Source organism: Vicia villosa, linkage group LG7 (genome assembly GCF_029867415.1).
Source record: "Vicia villosa cultivar HV-30 ecotype Madison, WI linkage group LG7, Vvil1.0, whole genome shotgun sequence".
NCBI lineage: Eukaryota > Viridiplantae > Streptophyta > Magnoliopsida > Fabales > Fabaceae > Vicia > Vicia villosa.
The window spans coordinates 58,724,451-58,746,729 of record NC_081186.1 but is presented as its reverse complement, the minus strand read 5'-3'; the positions used below and the strand labels follow the sequence as shown (position 1 = coordinate 58,746,729).

Genomic DNA, 22,279 nt, shown 5'->3' with positions numbered 1-22,279 from the left:
GTGTCAAAGTTTAATTTGACATTCGATCAAATAGTCATATAAATATTGTATTTTGTAGGAGAAAAATATGTTATATATATTTTTGACGAGGAATAACACCTTCAAGAGAATTGTTGTAAAGCATTTACTTCTGCAAATCTTTGAGGTATCCAAACGTCGTAGGATTTCCACTAGAGAGGTTATTATCCTCCAAATCAAGCACACTCAGTTTATGACAGTTCCCAAGGATAGCACAAATGTCACCTACAAGCTCATTCTGTCTAATGTGAAGAAAACTCAACTCTTTCAACCTTCTAATAGTTATTGGAATTCTTCCACCAAAATGGTTTGCAAAGAAATCAACCATTTTCAAATGCAAGCAATTCCCAATCTCCTTAGGTATATTACCCGAAAATTGATTATTATAAAGAACCAAAATTTCCAGCTTTTCAAGCATCTCAATATCTCTAGGAAAAGCACCATGCAACTTGTTATTAAACACTGCAAGTATTTTCAAGTTTTTTAAGTTACCTATGAAAGGTGAAACTGAAACAATTAAACTATTGTTGTGAAGCAAAATATTTGTTAGGTTAACCAAACCATAAATCCCAAGAGGAATTGTTCCATTGAGAAAATTGTTGGATAAATCAAGTTGCTTCAGAGACTTGCATTGACTCAATTCAGATGGAATCTCACCACAAAGTCCATTCAATGAAATCCATTTAACGCTCCAAATTTGTTGCATTGGAACATAATGTTTTGGGAATTTTTACACCAAAAAGATCTAAGAAGTTCAACTGATGCATGTTACCGAATTCTTTTGGAATTCCTCCGGTGAGTTTCTTCAAAGACAAGTCAAGAATTTGAAGGTTACCCATTTGAGATAATGATTGTGGAATGTGAACCTCAAGGTGATTTTACGTTAAATCAAGAATGTTAAAAAGATTTCCCAGAGAAGATGGAATTTCACAGTGAGTTTATTGTCACTGATTTGCAAAAATCGGAGACTGGGTAAGGAACCCAACTTGTTTGGAATGTGACCAGTGAGTTGGTTGGAATAAAGAAGCATATATTATAATTTAGTGACATTTGAGAGAGAAGGTGGAATGGTACCCACAAGATGATTAGCTGAAAGATCAAGATGGAGTTGGTTTTGTAAAAGAGCGAGTGAAGATGAAATTGACCCGATGAGTTTCGAGTCAGAAAGGTTGAGTCAACCATACATGCAACAAGTCGCATGAAACACCTCTCCAAGTACAATAATCAGTGTTGTTCTCCGACTAATTCCCCAAAACATTTTCAGGGTCGTACACAAAACAAAATTTAACATCCAAAAGCACTTTTTCATTACAAAGAATTGAGGAGAAGAAACACAAGAGAAGTGAAATTGTTGGTAATATTTTCATTTTTGGTAGCATCAAGAGTTTGGGATAAGGTTTTCAGGATCGAGTTCTTACTTCGACTCGTTTTGCCTAGGTAAAATCGAACCGTAAAATCAAAGAGTTTATCTCATGTTAAAATAATATTAAATATATATACGCGACACACAATCAAAGATGCGCGTGCACGCACACATACACTCGTGTTAAAATAATATTAAATTTATATACACAACACACACACACACAAAGCACAAGCAAACGCGCATGAACGAAGACATACACATGTATGTGTGTGTGTCTATATATATATATATATATATATATATATATATATATATATATATATATATATATATATATATATATATATATATATATATATATATATATATATATATATATATGATCAATTGACACCAAGGTGTCAAAGTTTAATTTGACATTCGATCAAATAGTCATATAAATATTGTATTTTGTAGGAGAAAAATATGTTATATATATTTTTGACGAGGAATAACACCTTCAAGAGAATTGTTGTAAAGCATTTACTTCTGCAAATCTTTGAGGTATCCAAACGTCGTAGGATTTCCACTAGAGAGGTTATTATCCTCTAAATCAAGCACACTCAGTTTATGACAGTTCCCAAGGATAGCACAAATGTCACCTACAAGCTCATTCTGTCTAATGTGAAGAAAACTCAACTCTTTCAACCTTCTAATAGTTATTGGAATTCTTCCACCAAAATGGTTTGCAAAGAAATCAACCATTTTCAAATGCAAGCAATTCCCAATCTCCTTAGGTATATTACCCGAAAATTGATTATTATAAAGAACCAAAATTTCCAGCTTTTCAAGCATCTCAATATCTCTAGGAAAAGCACCATGCAACTTGTTATTAAACACTGCAAGTATTTTCAAGTTTTTTAAGTTACCTATGAAAGGTGAAACTGAAACAATTAAACTATTGTTGTGAAGCAAAATATTTGTTAGGTTAACCAAACCATAAATCCCAAGAGGAATTGTTCCATTGAGAAAATTGTTGGATAAATCAAGTTGCTTCAGAGACTTGCATTGACTCAATTCAGATGGAATCTCACCACAAAGTCCATTCAATGAAATCCATTTAACGCTCCAAATTTGTTGCATTGGAACATAATGTTTTGGGAATTTTTACACCAAAAAGATCTAAGAAGTTCAACTGATGCATGTTACCGAATTCTTTTGGAATTCCTCCGGTGAGTTTCTTCAAAGACAAGTCAAGAATTTGAAGGTTACCCATTTGAGATAATGATTGTGGAATGTGAACCTCAAGGTGATTTTACGTTAAATCAAGAATGTTAAAAAGATTTCCCAGAGAAGATGGAATTTCACAGTGAGTTTATTGTCACTGATTTGCAAAAATCGGAGACTGGGTAAGGAACCCAACTTGTTTGGAATGTGACCAGTGAGTTGGTTGGAATAAAGAAGCATATATTATAATTTAGTGACATTTGAGAGAGAAGGTGGAATGGTACCCACAAGATGATTAGCTGAAAGATCAAGATGGAGTTGGTTTTGTAAAAGAGCGAGTGAAGATGAAATTGACCCGATGAGTTTCGAGTTAGAAAGGTTGAGTCAACCATACATGCAACAAGTCGCATGAAACACCTCTCCAAGTACAATAATCAGTGTTGTTCTCCGACTAATTCCCCAAAACATTTTCAGGGTCGTACACAAAACAAAATTTAACATCCAAAAGTACTTTTTCATTACAAAGAATTGAGGAGAAGAAACACAAGAGAAGTGAAATTGTTGGTAATATTTTCATTTTTGGTAGCATCAAGAGTTTGGGATAAGGTTTTCAGGATCGAGTTCTTACTTCGACTCGTTTTGCCTAGGTAAAATCGAACCGTAAAATCAAAGAGTTTATCTCATGTTAAAATAATATTAAATATATATACGCGACACACAATCAAAGATGCGCGTGCACGCACACATACACTCGTGTTAAAATAATATTAAATTTATATACACAACACACACACACACAAAGCACAAGCAAACGCGCATGAACGAAGACATACACATGTATGTGTGTGTGTCTATATATATATATATATATATATATATATATATATATATATATATATATATATATATATATATATATATATATATATATATATATATATATATGATCAATTGACACCAAGGTGTCAAAGTTTAATTTGACATTCGATCAAATAGTCATATAAATATTGTATTTTGTAGGAGAAAAATATGTTATATATATTTTTGACGAGGAATAACACCTTCAAGAGAATTGTTGTAAAGCATTTACTTCTGCAAATCTTTGAGGTATCCAAACGTCGTAGGATTTCCACTAGAGAGGTTATTATCCGCCAAATCAAGCACACTCAGTTTATGACAGTTCCCAAGGATAGCACAAATGTCACCTACAAGCTCATTCTGTCTAATGTGAAGAAAACTCAACTCTTTCAACCTTCTAATAGTTATTGGAATTCTTCCACCAAAATGGTTTGCAAAGAAATCAACCATTTTCAAATGCAACCAATTCCCAATCTCCTTAGGTATATTACCCGAAAATTGATTATTATAAAGAACCAAAATTTCCAGCTTTTCAAGCATCTCAATATCTCTAGGAAAAGCACCATGCAACTTGTTATTAAACACTGCAAGTATTTTCAAGTTTTTTAAGTTACCTATGAAAGGTGAAACTGAACCAATTAAACTATTGTTGTGAAGCAAAATATTTGTTAGGTTAACCAAACCATAAATCCCAAGAGGAATTGTTCCATTGAGAAAATTGTTGGATAAATCAAGTTGCTTCAGAGACTTGCATTGACTCAATTCAGATGGAATCTCACCACAAAGTCCATTCAATGAAATCCATTTAACGCTCCAAATTTGTTGCATTGGAACATAATGTTTTGGGAATTTTTACACCAAAAAGATCTAAGAAGTTCAACTGATGCATGTTACCAAATTCTTTTGGAATTCCTCCGGTGAGTTTCTTCAAAGACAAGTCAAGAATTTGAAGGTTACCCATTTGAGATAATGATTGTGGAATGTGAACCTCAAGGTGATTTTACGTTAAATCAAGAATGTTAAAAAGATTTCCCAGAGAAGATGGAATTTCACAGTGAGTTTATTGTCACTGATTTGCAAAAATCGGAGACTGGGTAAGGAACCCAACTTGTTTGGAATGTGACTAGTGAGTTGGTTTGAATAAAGAAGCATAGATTATAATTTAGTGACATTTGAGAGAGAAGGTGGAATGGTACCCACAAGATGATTAGCAGAAAGATCAAGATGGAGTTGGTTTTGTAAAAGAGCGAGTGAAGATGAAATTGACCCGATGAGTTTCGAGTCAGAAAGGTTGAGTCAACCATACATGCAACAAGTCGCATGAAACACCTCTCCAAGTACAATAATCAGTGTTGTTCTCCGACTAATTCCCCAAAACATTTTCAGGGTCGTACACAAAACAAAATTTAACATCCAAAAGCACTTTTTCATTACAAAGAATTGAGGAGAAGAAACACAAGAGAAGTGAAATTGTTGGTAATATTTTCATTTTTGGTAGCATCAAGAGTTTGGGAAAAGGTTTTCAGGATCGAGTTCTTACCTCGACTCGTTTTGCCTAGGTAAAATCGAACCGTAAAATCAAAGAGTTTATCTCATGTTAAAATAATATTAAATTTATATACGCGACACACAATCAAAGACGCGCGTGCACGCACACATTCACTCGTGTTAAAATAATATTAAATTTAAATACACAACACACACACACAAAGCACAAGCAAACGCGCATGAACGAAGACACACACACACACATGTGTGTGTGTGTGTGTGTGTGTGTGTATATATATATATATATATATATATATATATATATATATATATATATATATATATATATATATATATATATATATATATATATATATATATATATATATATATATATATATATATATATATATATATATATGATCAATTGACACCAAGGTGTCAAAATTTAATTTGACATTCGATCAAATAGTCATATAAATATTCTATTTTGTAGGAGAAAAATATGCTATATATATATATTTTTGACGAGGAATAACACCTTCAAGAGAATTGTTGTAAAGCATTTACTTCTGCAAATCTTTGAGGTATCCAAACGTCGTAGGATTTCCACTAGAGATGTTATTATCCACCAAATCAAGCACACTCAGTTTATGACAGTTCCCAAGGGTAGCCCAAATGTCACCTACAAGCTCATTCTGTCTAATGTGAAGAAAACTCAACTCTTTCAACCTTATAATAGTTATTGGAATTCTTCAACCAAAATGGTTAGCAAAGAAATCAACCATTTTCAAATGCAAGCAATTCCCAATCTCCTTAGGTATATTTCCCGAAAATTGATTATTATAAAGAACCAAAATTTCCAGCTTTTCAAGCATCTCAATCTCTCTAGGAAAAGCACCATGCAACTTGTTATTAAACACTGCAAGTATTTTCAAGTTTGTTAAGTTACCTATGAAAGGTGAAACTAAACCAATTAAACTATTGTTGTGAAGCAAAATATTTGTTAGGTTAACCAAACCATAAATCCCAAGAGGAATTGTTCCATTGAGAAAATTGTTGGATAAATCAAGTTGCTTCAGAGACTTGCATTGACTCAATTCAGATGGAATCTCACCACAAAGTCCATTCAAGGAAATCCATTTAACGCTCCAAATTTGTTGCATTGGAACATAATATTTTGGGAATTTTTACACCAAAAAGATCTAAGAAGTTCAACTGATGCATGTTACCAAATTCTTTTGGAATTCCTCCGGTGAGTTTCTTCAAAGACAAGTCAAGAATTTGAAGGTTACCCATTTGAGATAATATTGTGGAATGTGAACCTCAAGGTGATTTTACGTTAAATCAAGAAGGTTAAAAATATTTCCCAGAGAAGATGGAATTTCACAGTGAGTTTATTGTCACCGATTTGCAAAAATCGGAGACTGGGTAAGGAACCCAACTTGTTTGGAATGTGACTAGTGAGTTGGTTTGAATAAAGAAGCATAGATTATAATTTAGTGACATTTGAGAGAGAAGGTGGAATGGTACCCACAAGATGATTAGCTGAAAGATCAAGATGGAGTTGGTTTTGTAAAAGAGCGAGTGAAGATGAAATTGACTCGATGAGTTTCGAGTCAGAAAGGTTGAGTCAATCATACATGCAACAAGTCGCATGAAACACCTCTCCAAGTACAATAATCAGTGTTGTTCTCCGACTAATTCCCCAAAACATTTTCAGGGTCGTACACAAAACAAAATTTAACATCCAAAAGCACTTTTTCATTACAAAGAATTGAGGAGAAGAAACACAAGAGAAGTGAAATTGTTGGTAATATTTTCATTTTTGGTAGCATCAAGAGTTTGGGAAAAGGTTTTCAGGATCGAGTTCTTACCTCGACTCGTTTTGCCTAGGTAAAATCGAACCGTAAAATCAAAGAGTCTATCTCATGTTAAAATAATATTAAATTTATATACGCAACACACAATCAAAGACGCGCGTGCACGCACACATTCACTCGTGTTAAAATAATATTAAATTTAAATACATAACACACACACACAAAGCACAAGCAAACGCGCATGAACGAAGACACACACACATGTGTGTGTGTGTGTGTGTGTGTGTGTGTGTATATATATATATATATATATATATATATATATATATATATATATATGATCAATTGACACCAAGGTGTCAAAATTTAATTTGACATTCGATCAAATAGTCATATAAATATTCTATTTTGTAGGAGAAAAATATGCAATATATATATTTTTGACGAGGAATAACACCTTCAAGAGAATTGTTGTAAAGCATTTACTTCTGCAAATCTTTGAGGTATCCAAACGTCGTAGTATTTCCACTAGAGATGTTATTATCCGCCAAATCAAGCACACTCAGTTTATGACAGTTCCCAAGGGTAGCCCAAATGTCACCTACAAGCTCATTCTGTCTAATGTGAAGAAAACTCAACTCTTTCAACCTTATAATAGTTATTGGAATTCTTCAACCAAAATGGTTAGCAAAGAAATCAACCATTTTCAAATGCAAGCAATTCCCAATCTCCTTAGGTATATTACCCGAAAATTGATTATTATAAAGAACCAAAATTTCCAGCTTTTCAAGCATCTCAATCTCTCTAGGAAAAGCACCATGCAACTTGTTATTAAACACTGCAAGTATTTTCAAGTTTGTTAAGTTACCTATGAAAGGTGAAACTGAACCAATTAAACTATTGTTGTGAAGCAAAATATTTGTTAGGTTAACCAAACCATAAATCCCAAGAGGAATTGTTCCATTGAGAAAATTGTTGGATAAATCAAGTTGCTTCAGAGACTTGCATTGACTCAATTCAGATGGAATCTCACCACAAAGTCCATTCAATGAAATCCATTTAACGCTCCAAATTTGTTGCATTGGAACATAATATTTTGGGAATTTTTACACCAAAAAGATCTAAGAAGTTCAACTGATGCATGTTACCAAATTCTTTTGGAATTCCTCCGGTGAGTTTCTTCAAAGACAAGTCAAGAATTTGAAGGTTACCCATTTGAGATAATGATTATGGAATGTGAACCTGAAGGTGATTTTACGTGAAATCAAGAAGGTTAAAAAGATTTCCCCGAGAAGATGGAATTTCACAGTGAGTTTATTGTCACTGATTTGCAAAAATCGGAGACTGGGTAAGGAACCCAACTTGTTTGGAATGTGACCAGTGAGTTGGTTTGAATAAAGAAGCATATATTATAATTTAGTGACATCTGAGAGAGAAGGTGGAATGGTACCCACAAGATGATTAGCTGAAAGATCAAGATGGAGTTGGTTTTGTAAAAGAGCGAGTGAAGATGAAATTGACCCGATGAGTTTCGAGTCAGAAAGGTTGAGTCAACCATACATGCAACAAGTCGCATGAAACACCTCTCTAAGTACAATAATCAGTGTTGTTCTCCGACTAATTCCCCAAAACATTTTCAGGGTCGTACACAAAACAAAATTTAACATCCAAAAGCACTTTTTCATTACAAAGAATTGAGGAGAAGAAACACAAGAGAAGTGAAATTGTTGGTAATATTTTCATTTTTGGTAGCATCAAGAGTTTGGGATAAGGTTTTCAGGATCGAGTTCTTACCTCGACTCATTTTGCCTAGGTAAAATCGAACCGTAAAATCAAAGAGTTTATCTCATGTTAAAATAATATTAAATTTATATACGCGACACACAATCAAAGACGCGCGTGCACGCACACATTCACTCGTGTTAAAATAATATTAAATTTAAATACACAACACACACACACAAAGCACCAGCAAACGCGCATGAACGAAGACACACACATGTGTGTGTGTGTATGTGTGTGTGTGTGTATATATATATATATATATATATATATATATATATATATATATATATATATATATATTGTTGTGAATTCAATGCCAAGAACAAAGTATAAATCAAAGAAGAATAAAGGACAAGGAAGAAGAGGAACACAAGAATTGGTTATAACTGCTATTCTTTCACTTTCTCTTAAAACAAGATTACAAGTTTACACGAATAACAAATAACCTCTCTCACCCTAATTTAGGATTTGCAGCTTAGCAATAATGAGAGACTAGTATGCTATTTATAATAAAACCTAACATACTAACTAATGGGCTTTTTCCACAAGGCCCATTACACAAGCCAACTTAATAAACAAGCTAACTTAAAAAATTAAGGTTTAAACACTAAAACCTAATTTAACATGCTAACAACACTAGCATCTTCGACATCTGCATGCTAGACCCATCTTCGACTACAGCATGCACACTTCGACACCAGCATGTGAACAACCTTCGACTTCATGCTTAACTCTGTCGAACTGTCGAACCAAGAAGCTACCCTTCGATCATACTAGAGTTCGATCCAATATCTCACAAATCTCCACCTTGGATCTAACTCTACAACATCAAGGGAACAAACTAGCTTTCTTCATGCAGCTTTATCAACTGCATACAGTGGAAAAACTTGCAACTCGGCAATGTCTTGGTGATCATATCAGCAGCATTGTCTTCAGTCGAAACCTTCAGCACTTGGACTTCTCCATGCTCGATTACTCCTCTGACGAAATGCAGCCTCACATCAATGTGCTTAGTTCGCTCATGATAGGCTGAATTCTTCGACAGGTGTATTGCACTTTGACTATCACATTTAACAGTGATACCTCGACCTTGAAGTTTCAGCTCCTTCGCAAAACCTTCAAGCCACAATGCTTCTTTCACAGCTTCAGTTAAGGCAATATACTCCGCTTCAGTGGTTGATAGAGCAACAACCTTCTGAAGAGTTGCTTTCCAACTAATTGTTGTGCCAAACATAGTGAAAACATATCCAGAAATAGACTTTCTAGAATCCATACAACCTGCATAATCAGAGTCGACATATCCTTCGATTACTGCTTTACTATATTCACCTAAGGCTCCACCATAAATTAGGACTCTATTCAGAGACCCATTTATGTATCTTAAAATCCACTTCAATGCTTGCCAGTGAGCCTTTCCAGGATTCGCCATGTACCTGCTTACAAGACTTACTGCGTATGCTATGTCGGGTCTAGTACAAACCATAGCATACATCAAAGAACCAACTATATTAGCATATGGGATGCTATTCATATAGGCTCTTTCCACATCAGTACTGGGACACTGATCAATACTCAGCTTGAATTGAGGGTTTGTTGGAGTCACAACTGGCTTCGAATTCGACATACCAAACTTTTCAAGAATCTTCCGTAGATATGCCTCTTGAGATAGACATAACTTCGACTTCTTTCTATCTCTTCGAATATCAATTCCAAGAATCCTGGAAGCAGCTCCCAGATCCTTCATATCGAACTCCTTATTGAGTTCAACCTTCACCCTCATCACATCTTCGACACTGTTGCTTGCTATGAGAATATCATCAACATAAAGCAACAATATAAAAAATGAATTACCAGGTCGAAATCTGAAGTAAACACAATGGTCGAACTGACTTCTAATGAAACTTATGTGTGCCATGAACTTGTCGAATCTCCTATTCCACTGTCGAGGAGATTGTTTCAGCCCATATAAAGATCTTTTTAGCTTGCACACATAATCTTCCTTTCCCTTTTCGACATACCCTCCAGGTTGCCTCATCAGGATCGTTTCATCTAAATCACCATACAAGAACGCAGTCTTCACATCCATTTGTTCCAGTTCAAGGTCGAACTGTGCCACCATGGCAAGCAACATTCGAATGGACCTATGCTTCACAACAGGAGAGAACACATCATTAAAGTCGACACCTTCTTTTTGAGTGAAACCCCTTGCAACCAGCCTTGCCTTGTATCTTTTCGACGTTACTCCTTCAATTCCTTCCTTAACTTTGAAAATCCATTTACAGCTGACTAACCTTGCCCCAGCAGGTTTCTTGATCAGTTCCCAAGTGTGATTATCATGAAGAGATTTCATCTCATCATCCATATATCTCCGGTGTTTGGGGATTTGAAACAATGCCTGTACATCCTCAGCGGAGTTTTATTCAAAAGCACACAATTAGAGATTTTGCGTTTTTATAATTTTTCATCATTCTCCTTTTGATGTTTTTTGCTTAATCAAGAGTTTGATATCGATAGACAGAAAGATATGAGTGAACACGAATGGATTAATTCGAAATTAGCATATGCAGTGCATTTTTATTTTTATTAAAAACAAACAAGTTTTACATGGAAGAAACATTTAACAAAACAAGGAAAATTACAAATGAAAATGCCGAAATGAATTGATGATTGCCATAATTGAGGAGGCTTGACTCCGTTTGGACTTGTTGTTCTCGAATACTTTCTGCAGTTCCTTCCAAACACTTCAGATTACTTCAAAAGAAAACTCCAACGAAGTCACCCAAGAATCGTAAACATTTGTCTTACTTTAGGGATTCGAGCAATGCGAGTGATGCAATGCTCAAGATAAGAGTACGTCTTGCTTATCCCTCAATTGGGAGCCCCAAGCATAGATGTTGGAGAAGTATTCACCATCAAACATGGAGGAACCTTGCATGGCCATCAAACTCAGGAAAGCTATCTGTTGTGAGGAAAGACCAAAACACCAACTGAAATGCCAACCCTCAGGGATACAACTAAGCATAAGAACCTTGAGAATGAGAGACGCTTCCACAGAACACTCTTGATTACCCACCTGGACAAAGATTCCAATGAAGTTGCACAAGAATTTGTGGTGCTTTTATTGTCATACCAATGAGTTTAAACAAGGAATTTGTTGATTTTGGGGACTTTCTGAAATCTGAGCTTTCACTCGGGCAAGGGAATTCCATTCACCCACATGTTTCCTCCTTGAAGGGTTATATGCCTCTTGTCAATCAACTGTTGTACTTTAGCTTTAAAAGCGTTGCAGTCCTCAGTTGAGTGCCCTGATGATCCAGCGTGATACCCACATTGCACATTAGGGTCATACCCAGGTGGAAACGGCTGTGGTGGAGGCTTCAGAAATTTGGGAGTCACCAACAAGCTTTGAACTAGATATGGCAGAAGTTTGCTATATGTCATAGGAATCTGGTCCAAAGGAGCATTTCTTCATCCCAAATTACTTCTAGGTTGGCGTTGATTCGGATGACCTTGTTGATGTGGAGCACATTGCTTTTGTGGCAAATACTGAATCGGTTGTTGTTGGACCATCTGGGGTTGTTGATTGATAGTGGTGGCAAAGGCTTGTGGAATATACTGGCTAGGAGGAACTAGGACCATCTGATAGTTAGGAACCTGAACTTGAGGATAAATAGGGACTTCCTCTTCTTCAATATCAGAAACTGCGTTTGTCTCACTTTTCTCTTCTTTTGTGAATTCGGAAACATTAGCAACATCCTGGATTTTACCCATCTTTAAGGCGTTTTCAATTCTTTCTCCTACGACAACCAAATTTGAAAATTCAGAGGAAGCACATCCAACCATCATGTTTAGATAGGGATCTTTCAAAGTATTCATGAACATGTCTACAAGCTCTCGTTCCAAAAGGGGAGGTTGGACCCTAGCAGCTAATTCTCTCCATCTTTGTGCATACTCTTTAAAAGACTCATCAACCTTCTGAGTTAAACTTTGGAGTTGTATTCTAGTAGGAGCCATGTCACTATTGTACTTGTAATGCTTGAGAAATGCCTCTGCTAGTTCATCCCATGTGCGGACATGGGTTCGTTCAAGTCGTGTATACCACTCTAGGGATGCCCCACTTAGGATATCCTGAAAGAAGTGCATTAGAAGCTTATCATTTTCTACATACGGAGCCATCTTGTTGCAAAATGCCTTGACGTGACTCGTCGGACAAGTGGTACCCCTGTATTTCTCAAAACTGGGGACTTTGAATTTAGCGGGGATCTTGATATCAGGCACTAGGCACAAATCCATAGCACTTAAACCAGAGGAGCTACGACCTTCTAAAGCATTCAATCTTTCTTCCAGGAGATGGAATTTTCTCTCATTTTCCTCGATCGGGAACTTGAAAGCTTCAAGTTCAGAATCGTTCTCATGGTGTGAAGTCTCTTTGTTAGGAATTTCCACATGCACGGGTTTTGACCCCCCATTAGCAACATTGGTCGGAGTACCATTGGACAACTTAGCAACACTTTGTCTGAGCTCTTCTTGCCCCTGAATAACAACGTGGAGAGTCTCCAAGAGTTGGGTCATCCTCTCACTCATAGCATCCATGTCTTTACGAAGTTCAACCTGATTTTGTTCAAGACGATCCATGATTCTCCTCTGATTAATCCTTGTATGATACAGATGTAGGGAAGTCAGCTTTGTTGATGAAGCAAATATTTGAATTGAAAGGGACCCCAATGAGCTTCTGATAGGGAACCATGACATGCAATATGATATGAATGCAATGTTTCATTTCCGAGGAATCCTAAAGTCTTTTCACACACTTTTTTTAATCTGGAATCAAAGCTTTATTATTTCTTTATAGAATATCTTTTTTCTTTTCTTTTTTGCTGTTCTATTTCCTTTTTTTCTCTTTTTTGAAATAGACTTTAGGATCCCCACAAATGAAGTGGGTAAAGCAATGATGTTATGCAATGCAACAGCATGGGATCAAGGTCCATATAATCTTAGTAACCACTGCACAATCCTCTGAATAACTAATATAGGTCAGATGTCATGAGATCAAAGGTCCGACATAGGTACCACACATCCATAAGAACAATAGTCACCAACGGAACAGAATAGTCACCAACGGTACCTGTCATGTATATCCCTCCCCACTCACAGGTGAATCTAGGTCAGGGTAGGTCAAAAGGTCTCCAGCGTTAACAACTCTCCTGAAACACCATCATCGTTGCAAATACATGCCAACAATGGTATCCCATTCGAGTCTCGACTGGTCGTGGGTCTCATGATCGCAATCAACAGAACCTGACATTCTGTTGGCGTCATGACTATCCACTCTATCCTAGGTATCCTATGTGTCAACTCTGGCCTGGGTATTGGGCCTTTTACCTCATAGAACATCCCACCCAACTTGCAAACGGAAAAAATATGTGGTCCCCACGGGGACCCATAATATAGTCCAGATGCATGCGGAAAGTAAACATGATATGCAAGTAAGAAATAAACATGATATGCAAGCATATATACAAATGATGCAAACATATAAATAAACAAAGAAACACCCAATAAAAGAAACAAACAAAGGCTAGGATCGACTTGCTTAGGTAATCCCCAACAGAGTCGCCAGCTGTCGCACGCTCGCGAAAAATGAACAGAGTCGCCACCAATATATTTATCCCATAAGGGAAAGGAATACCAGGAAACCTAACAAAGGATAAGAACAGGGTCTTGCGACCAGAGAATCTAGGTACGGGAGTCGGTTACACAAGGGGAAGGTATTAGCACCCCTCGCGCCCATCGTACTCGATGGTATCCACCTATGTTTGTTTCTATCTAAAGGGTGTGTACTATGTCTATGTCTAAATGCGAATGTATGTAAAATGTAGGGAAAATAAAGAATTGTACTCGCACGGGCCCTACCCCGCTGCCTACGTATCCTTTTCAGGAATCAGAGTTACCGTAGCTCGGCTCACGATTTTCTGTTTGTTTTTGTATTTTTTAGTTGGGCGGAGTTAACGTTCACGCTCTTGCATAAGGGATCGCCTACGATGCGTTCGAGCGGAAATAACAGTGCCCTTAGAGAGAAGGAAAAGAAATGATTGGTTTGTGTCTTTTAGGGTAGATGAGTTATGAACAGTTCCCAATACCGGGCCACTCATCACTTTCTCTACTTTGTTTTAATTTGAACCATTATTAGGTGTTTTAAGTGTTTTTGGTTGTGTATTTTTTAAGGGAAATTAGTCTGCGATTCGAATCACATAAAAGTGTATAATGATCGGGAAGCAGATTATGGAATGAATCCCACTCACTTCTATCCCATTATGTAATGTTTGAGAAACAGATTAGGGAATGAATCCCACTCATTTCTCTCCCATTAATTAATGTTTGAGAAACAGATTAGGGAATGAATCCCACTCATTTCTCTCCCATTAAGTAGTAACCGAGAAACAGATTAGGGAATGAATCCCACTCGTTTCTATGCCACTAAGCGATTGAGAAACAGATTAGGGAATGGATCCCACTCATTTCTCCATCACTTTCTTAATGTGATTCGCGTCTTCCTTTTATTAAGTGTTTTAAAAGTTGAAAAAGAAAAAGAATGCAATAGGAGACTAATCCTAAATTCTAATCTAAGTGTTGTTTATGTACAAAGGGAATCTAATGTTAACATACAAATGGTATTAACAAGGTAGGCCAAAATATGGCCAAAAACAAGTTTAAAAATCACTCAAGAATTATACAAAAATAACATGAACATAGCACAAAAACAATTCAAACATTAATGCAAAATTAAACTAAAACTACTATTTTTTATGAGATTTTTATGAAGAAAACTAAATGTCAAAATTAACCTAAAAAATCTACTATTTTTATGTATTTTTAATGAGAAAATTCTAAGACTAAAATTAAACCCAAAAGTGATCTAAACAATCTAACAAGGAAATTTTTATTGGTTTTATTGTCTTTTAATATCTAAAAAACCTATAAAAAAATCTAAAAAGGAAATCAAAATCTAATATTTTTTGTATGGAGTCAGGGGGTTGAAAATTGAATTCAGTGGTGCAGTTCAGAAAATAGGCGCCTGGCCCAAACAGAGGAGGCCCAGAGGTTTTTCAGTTTTCCAAAAAGATGCTTAGCAATGGGCGTCAGGGGGGGTACGCTACAGCAATCTAAGCCATGGCCCAAAGATCCAACGATTGTTGTTTTGCTCTAGTGAATTTTGTGGAATCAATTTTAGTCAAACTTTTATACCATTAATTCTAATTAATATCAAATTGAAACCTAATTAATCACATTCAACCTTATAGACTGAACCTAATTAATTTCCTATATATTGAAGGATAGAAAAACACTTAGAAAGGGGGGGTTTGAATAAGTGTGACTTTAAAAACTTGGACGATAAAAATAAAATGCACAGTTATTTTTATCCTGGTTCAATGTTAACTAAACTACTCCAGTCCACCCCCGCAGAGATGATTTACCTCAACTGAGGATTTAATCCACTAATCGCACGGATTACAATGGTTTTCCACTTAGTCAGCAACTAAGTCTTCCAGAGTCTTCTGATCACACACTGATCACTCCAGGAACAACTGCTTAGATACCCTCTAAGACTTTCTAGAGTATACAGATCCACACGATCACTCTAGTTACAACCTGCTTAGAAAACTTCTAAGACTTCCTAGAGTATTCTGATCCACACGATCACTCTAGTTCCTTACAACTTAATGTAATCAATTCAAGAGTATTACAATTGCTTCTTAAAAGCTATAATCACAAACTGTGATATTTCTCTTATCGTTTAAGCTTAATCTCACTAAAATATTACAACAGCAATGTAGTGAGTTTTGTTGAAGATGAAGATTCTGAGCTTTGATTGAACAGCGTTTCAGCAAGTCTTTTTGAATAATCTTGTGCAGAGTTGTTAACCTTGCTTCTCATCAGAACTTCATATTTATAGGCGTTGAGAAGATGACCGTTGAGTGCATTTAATGCTTTGCGTGTTCCGTACAGCATTGCATTTAATGTTATACGCTTTTGTCAACTACCTCGAGCCTTGTTCACACTGTGTCTACTGACGTTGCCTTTAATAGCTTTAACGTTCCTTTTGTCAGTCAGCGTAGCCTGCCACTTGTACTTCCTTCTGATCTGATGTTTGTGAATACAACGTTTGAATATCATCAGAGTCAAACAGCTTGGTGCATAGCATCTTCTGATCTTCTGACCTTGAAGTGCTTCTGTTGCGTGATACCATCTTCTGAGCTTCAGTGCTTCTGATCTCATGTTCTTCTGATGCTTCCATAGACCCATGTTCTGATTCTGCTTCGACCATCTTCTGATGTCTTGCCAGACCATGTTCTGATGTTGCATACTGAACCCTTTGAGACACATCTTCTGAGCGCTGAATTATGCATACTCTTTATATATTTCCTGAAAAGGAAATTGCATTGGATTAGAGTACCATATTATCTTAAGCAAAATTCATATTATTGTTATCATCAAAACTAAGATAATTGATCAGAACAAATCTTGTTCTAACATATATGATTAACCTAAAGTTTAAAATAAAAAAGAAAGAAAGAATTCAATTGAAAAATAGAAATTAAATAAAATGAAAGGGATTAGGGTAAAACCTTGTAACGATTCAACTCTCTTCCTCTTCAGTCCGAAGGCGACGACGAAGCTCCTTCTCCGATTGAACTTTCCTTCTCCTCGTGAACGGCGGCAAAACGGCGGCGATAACCTCGGCCTTCTCCGATCCTTCTTCAACCACCGGTAATCGGTCTCTCTCACATCACCTTCCCTTGGCTCAGCTCAGACTCAATTCATTCTCCGATCAAACTCGCTCAGTTCCACTCTTTCTCGTTTCGTCCCATCTCTAGCATCATTGGAGTTGCTCCGATGGTACCTCCGGCGTGGTGATGATGTTCGCGGTGATCGTGCAGTGAAGATTATGGAGATTCAAGATTGACGAAGTGTTGATGATGATGATGAAGAACTTTCACGAAATTGGAGTATGAACACGCGGTGAACGAAGCCTTATCTCTTGCGAATATTTTTCAGTGAATTCTCAGAATTGGATGTAGAGTCAGGAATCAATGACGTTTTGCTCGGAGAGAGAATTTTCTTCTGGTTTTTTCTTTTTGTTCTTCTGCAGGTTGAATATTGGTGATTGAATGAAGATAGATGAAGATGATGACGCCTTCGGCGAGTTCTTGAGGTTGAGATAGAATTGAAGACCCGCTCAAGCTTTCTGTTACAGGTTTTTTCTCTTTTCTGTTATCGACTCTCTCTCGTTTCCGTTAGCTTTTGTTCTGATAATTTTCTGTTGGCCTTGAATTTGTTTCTTCTGTCCTTTCCGTGGATTTGGCGTGAGGAGGAAGGTTGGTTGTAGATGACTAGTGGAAGGCTGAAGATGAAGGTTCAATTGAAGAAGATGAAGAAGGTGAATGAAGGTGGGAACTCTGTGAAGACTGAATCGAGAGAGAGAGAAGAAGAAGGGTGGAGATGAGGTGTGATCAATGGTGGAGTGAAAGAATGGTTGAGAGAGAGAGAGAGAGAGAGAACTTGAAGAATGAAGAAGACCTTTGTTATATAGAGATGAAGAAGATCGGTTTTGAAGGTTAGTTATATTCTGATTTTTCAGTTACATTTCTGTTTCTCCTCTTTGATTCTGTTATGAGGTTATTAGGGTGAGGTTATAGTGATTTAGTTAGGTGGTTAGGGACGTAACTGATTCTGTTACGTTAGTTTAGAATTGGTTAGAGACTGAATCGGTTATGGGCTAATTCTGTTATAACTGTTAGTGTAAAGTTAGTTATTGGTTGTTATAGGTTAATGGGTTACTGAATGTTTGAAGAAGTGGTTTATGAACTGATTGTTTGCTTTTGAAATATGGTTTTTCGTGAGCCTCCCTGTTATGAGGTTAGTTTTAGGGATCTTGTAGAAGGTTTATCTTTGTGAAACTGTTAGGATAGGAACTCTGTTGGTTCAAAGTGGCTGCAAGGTAATTTGGTAGCTGATTTGATTGGAAACTTTATTCTGAATTATGCAGGTGCAGCCTTTGCTAAGTGCAGGGCGGTTCGGTTTCAGTTGTCTTTATGCAACTCCGTTTATTCGCTAAGTATGCACAGGTTGTTTGATACCGATCCCGATTGACTCCCGCAGGTTGTAAAGTGCAGTTATGCATCTTCCTGTTTAATGTTGTGATTGCAGCGTTTTAGAAAGCATGATGAGGATGGGGCAGGACTAAAGATCATGAAGAAATGGAGGATTAGCTTCACCCTATGCATTAGAACTTCTCCATGTAACTTGTTTCTCCTTTTTGTAATCTTTCAATGTACAAATTTGGAATGAATCTTTGATAAGTTTTTTTGTAAGCTTGTTCGAATTGGTTTGAGGTTTTGGTTCGTGATCGGTTCTTTCTTGTTTGCTCGGTGCAGGTCCAGTTCAAGTGTTAAAGCTGCAAGTGGATTTTGATTCTGGTTCAGCTGTGACATATTGTACTTTTCAATGTTTTGAAAGTGAATTGATTTTGATATGTCGTACTTTATGCAGGATTTTGGCTTGAATTAAGGCATGGATCAAATGAAGACGATATGGAGCACGGTCATGAGCTGAAAATGCTTTGAAGATTAGCTTAGGAATAGAATTTTAGGAATGAGGTTCCATGTATTTTATGTGTAAAGTAACGGATTTTGTAATGGGGTGTTTGGTTCCTTTGAAATTGGTGATTATTTGAGTTATGGAAAGTTGTGAATGTGATTGAATGAGTGGTGAACTTTAAATGAAATTTGTAATGGTTTTTTTGTAATTGATTGGATTTGGATACGATATGGTGATTTTGGTATATGATGACGGATGATGGGAACTTTCGTAGACTTGTAATGAATCTCGAAAGAAGCTTGTAACTTGAATTCATTGAAATAAAAGCCTTGTTGAAAATCTTGAATGAACTTTGTTCGAATCTTGTAGATGAGCTTGAACACATAAATGTTGAACTTGCGCTTATAGAATGATCTTGGACAGAAAGACTAACTATGCTTGAATAGATGTCTTGAAACCACACTATTATGAACTTTAACCAAAGCAACTCTACTAGAACTTTAGTTCATATGCTCCAATTACAAACAACCTTTTTCCTTACAAGTGGCGAACACTTTGAAGAAGTAAGCGCGCTTGAACCTCAAAGGTTCCATAAGATCAGTCTCTTATTGTAATTTAGTCATGCACGATTTCAGCCACGAGTCTCGGATTGACAAAGTTTCTTTCAAAAGATGACCATATCATTGCCTTGAGGAAACCACAGATGAATATTAAGAAGAGATGATCAATGTGGCCGTGAAAACAAACCTCGCACCTTAGTTGATGTAGCCTGACACATATACATAGAAATCCCAACTCATGGTTGATAATTCCTACAGAAGAACCTCAATTGGAGCGCAACAGTTAGGAAACCATAGTTTTGGTCACCCATATGGAAATAAACCCTGATCCCACGCCTTACCATCAGAACCATGTTTCAATTTCCATGCACGCCTCAATCTCATTATGAAACCCTAAGCTTCCGAAATCCTTGATCTCATGCCCAATTTATTGATTAATGATGCATGATGTGTTAGATGACCTAATGGAGGTATGCAGATGGATGCAATGCTTAAGCCAGTTAGAAGTTAAAGGGTAGGACAAATTTGGGGTATGACAAGTTGCATCAACTTAATCCAACATTGGTCGTTCGACCCACAACATAAACAACTTTAAACTTTGGCCGTTTAAGCCTACAACTTAATCAATCATTATCAATAACAATTTATAACGACAACAAGTAAGCAACAACGACATGTTCGACATCAATTACAAAACAATTTAACATTTGGTCATAAGACCTATAAACAACATTGTCCATAAACCAGACTAATCAACTTACCCAGCTGTACCTGCAAGTCAGTATAATCCACATAATTTCAACAAAAACACCACGGTTTCAATTATCTAATAATTAATCTACTTTACCCAGTCAGTTTTCGCTAAATTTCGGACAACTAAGTATACCGCCTAATTCAGCTAATTCTACCAACGGGACTGTTATCAACTCAATCCTGCTACTAATGATACCCTCTAAAACTCCCTGCTAATTAATCAAGACTTTTTATTAATTTAATTAATTAACTCACATATGTATCCTTAATCCAAAACTCCTAAATAATATACTATTAATAATACTAAGATTATTATTACATTATTATATTAGTAACTTTAATATGTCACTGCAGTATTTACGCATATATCTAACGAAGCTATGTATATGTGCATATATCATACAATCCATAAATTTAAATTGACTAATGTTCATATATGTTCATGACGAAACAGTACATTCATGTATTTTACTGACACCCCATATCATAATATATATAAAAGAAGAACAAAACTATATTAGACCTCTTCACTGACATGCTAATAACCTCCATGTACTACTAATAAAATGAGCCCCCCGTCCTCATTGTGTGAACCATCCCCATTAAAAAGAGATACACCTAATTATGAAGGGCACCCACATCAAATGGGACGGTCGTCCCTCTCTCTCTCAAGACCTAAGGCGGCCTCCCCCTCCCTTACAAACCCATGGAGACGCACGTCTCCTATTACTAGGGGGCCCACCATTTGCCACCACGTGGTGGCTTCAACGTGAGGGGTACCTGCGATTCATATTTTCTGCGGTTTTCCATACCATTAAGTTCCAATTCCGGTTAATTAACAAAACCAACACGACAACTTAATATTTAGCAACACAACTCAACCGATTCACATCACATCATCATCAATTATTATCAACAAAATTTAACATAAACAACCAATTCTCATGGAATAAAACATACAACAACACCGACAAAAATCCATGGCACAATTTATACAACCCAATCCTACATATCAATTATCTTATTCCCGGTTATATAATTCGAACCCCACCCTTACCTTATGGTTTGGAGATCGACTCTAAAAAATTTGATGGAGTGCAAGCCTTTGCCAAATTTTCTCGAAAATCAACGATCAACTCTTTCGACGCGGTTCTGACGACAGTTCTTCCGTGTCTCCTCTTTCTCCAACTTTTCTTCTTTCTCTACGTCTTCTAAGACCTAACTTCTCTTCTTATTTCCTTTATTTTATTATAATTATTATTATAATTATAATCTTCATTTGGGCTTACTAATTAACACCCCCATAATTACTATCACCAACGCAACGTCTAAGCCCACTTAAATAAAACACTCTCATAATCCATAATATTAATTCTATTATTATTTCTCTCCACCAAATTGATTAACTACTGACTATAAAATAAATCGTCAGAACCACCAACTCAACATATTCAATATCATTCTCTACGACTTAAATCAACTTAAATTAATAATAGTCCATTATAGTAATATTATCTATAATATTATTCTCCGATTAAACCGACTAATTTCTCGATCATTAATTTAACCGTCCAACACAATGTATAATTCCAGTTACGCCTCTTATAATAATGCCAATATTCTAACTTCGACTAATTCCAACAAATAGTTTCCTTATTCAATTTAATTAAATAAATAATTAAATTCTGGGTTTTACATATGCACTATGAGATAGGGTGGGGCATCAATTGTTGTGGATAATTTAGGGGTTGTTTTGAATAGCTCAAAGTGTGGAGTTCACTGGTGTGTGGTAGGAGATTTCAATGCAATTAGACATCATTCTG

General features: G+C 36.2%; 4 pseudogenes; all 4 read right to left on the bottom strand.

The window, feature by feature from the left end:
• LOC131619144 (LRR receptor-like serine/threonine-protein kinase GSO1) overlaps positions 1–724 on the bottom strand; it is a 1,746-nt pseudogene extending 1,022 nt beyond the window's left edge.
• Positions 725–1,852: 1,128 nt separating this feature from the next.
• Positions 1,853–2,830, bottom strand: LOC131619143 (LRR receptor-like serine/threonine-protein kinase GSO1; annotated as a pseudogene).
• Positions 2,831–3,622: 792 nt separating this feature from the next.
• On the bottom strand, positions 3,623–4,600 carry LOC131619142 (LRR receptor-like serine/threonine-protein kinase GSO1; annotated as a pseudogene).
• A 1,091-nt stretch (positions 4,601–5,691) lies between these two features.
• The window catches only part of LOC131619140 (LRR receptor-like serine/threonine-protein kinase GSO1), a 69,117-nt pseudogene continuing 52,529 nt past the window's right edge, over positions 5,692–22,279 (bottom strand).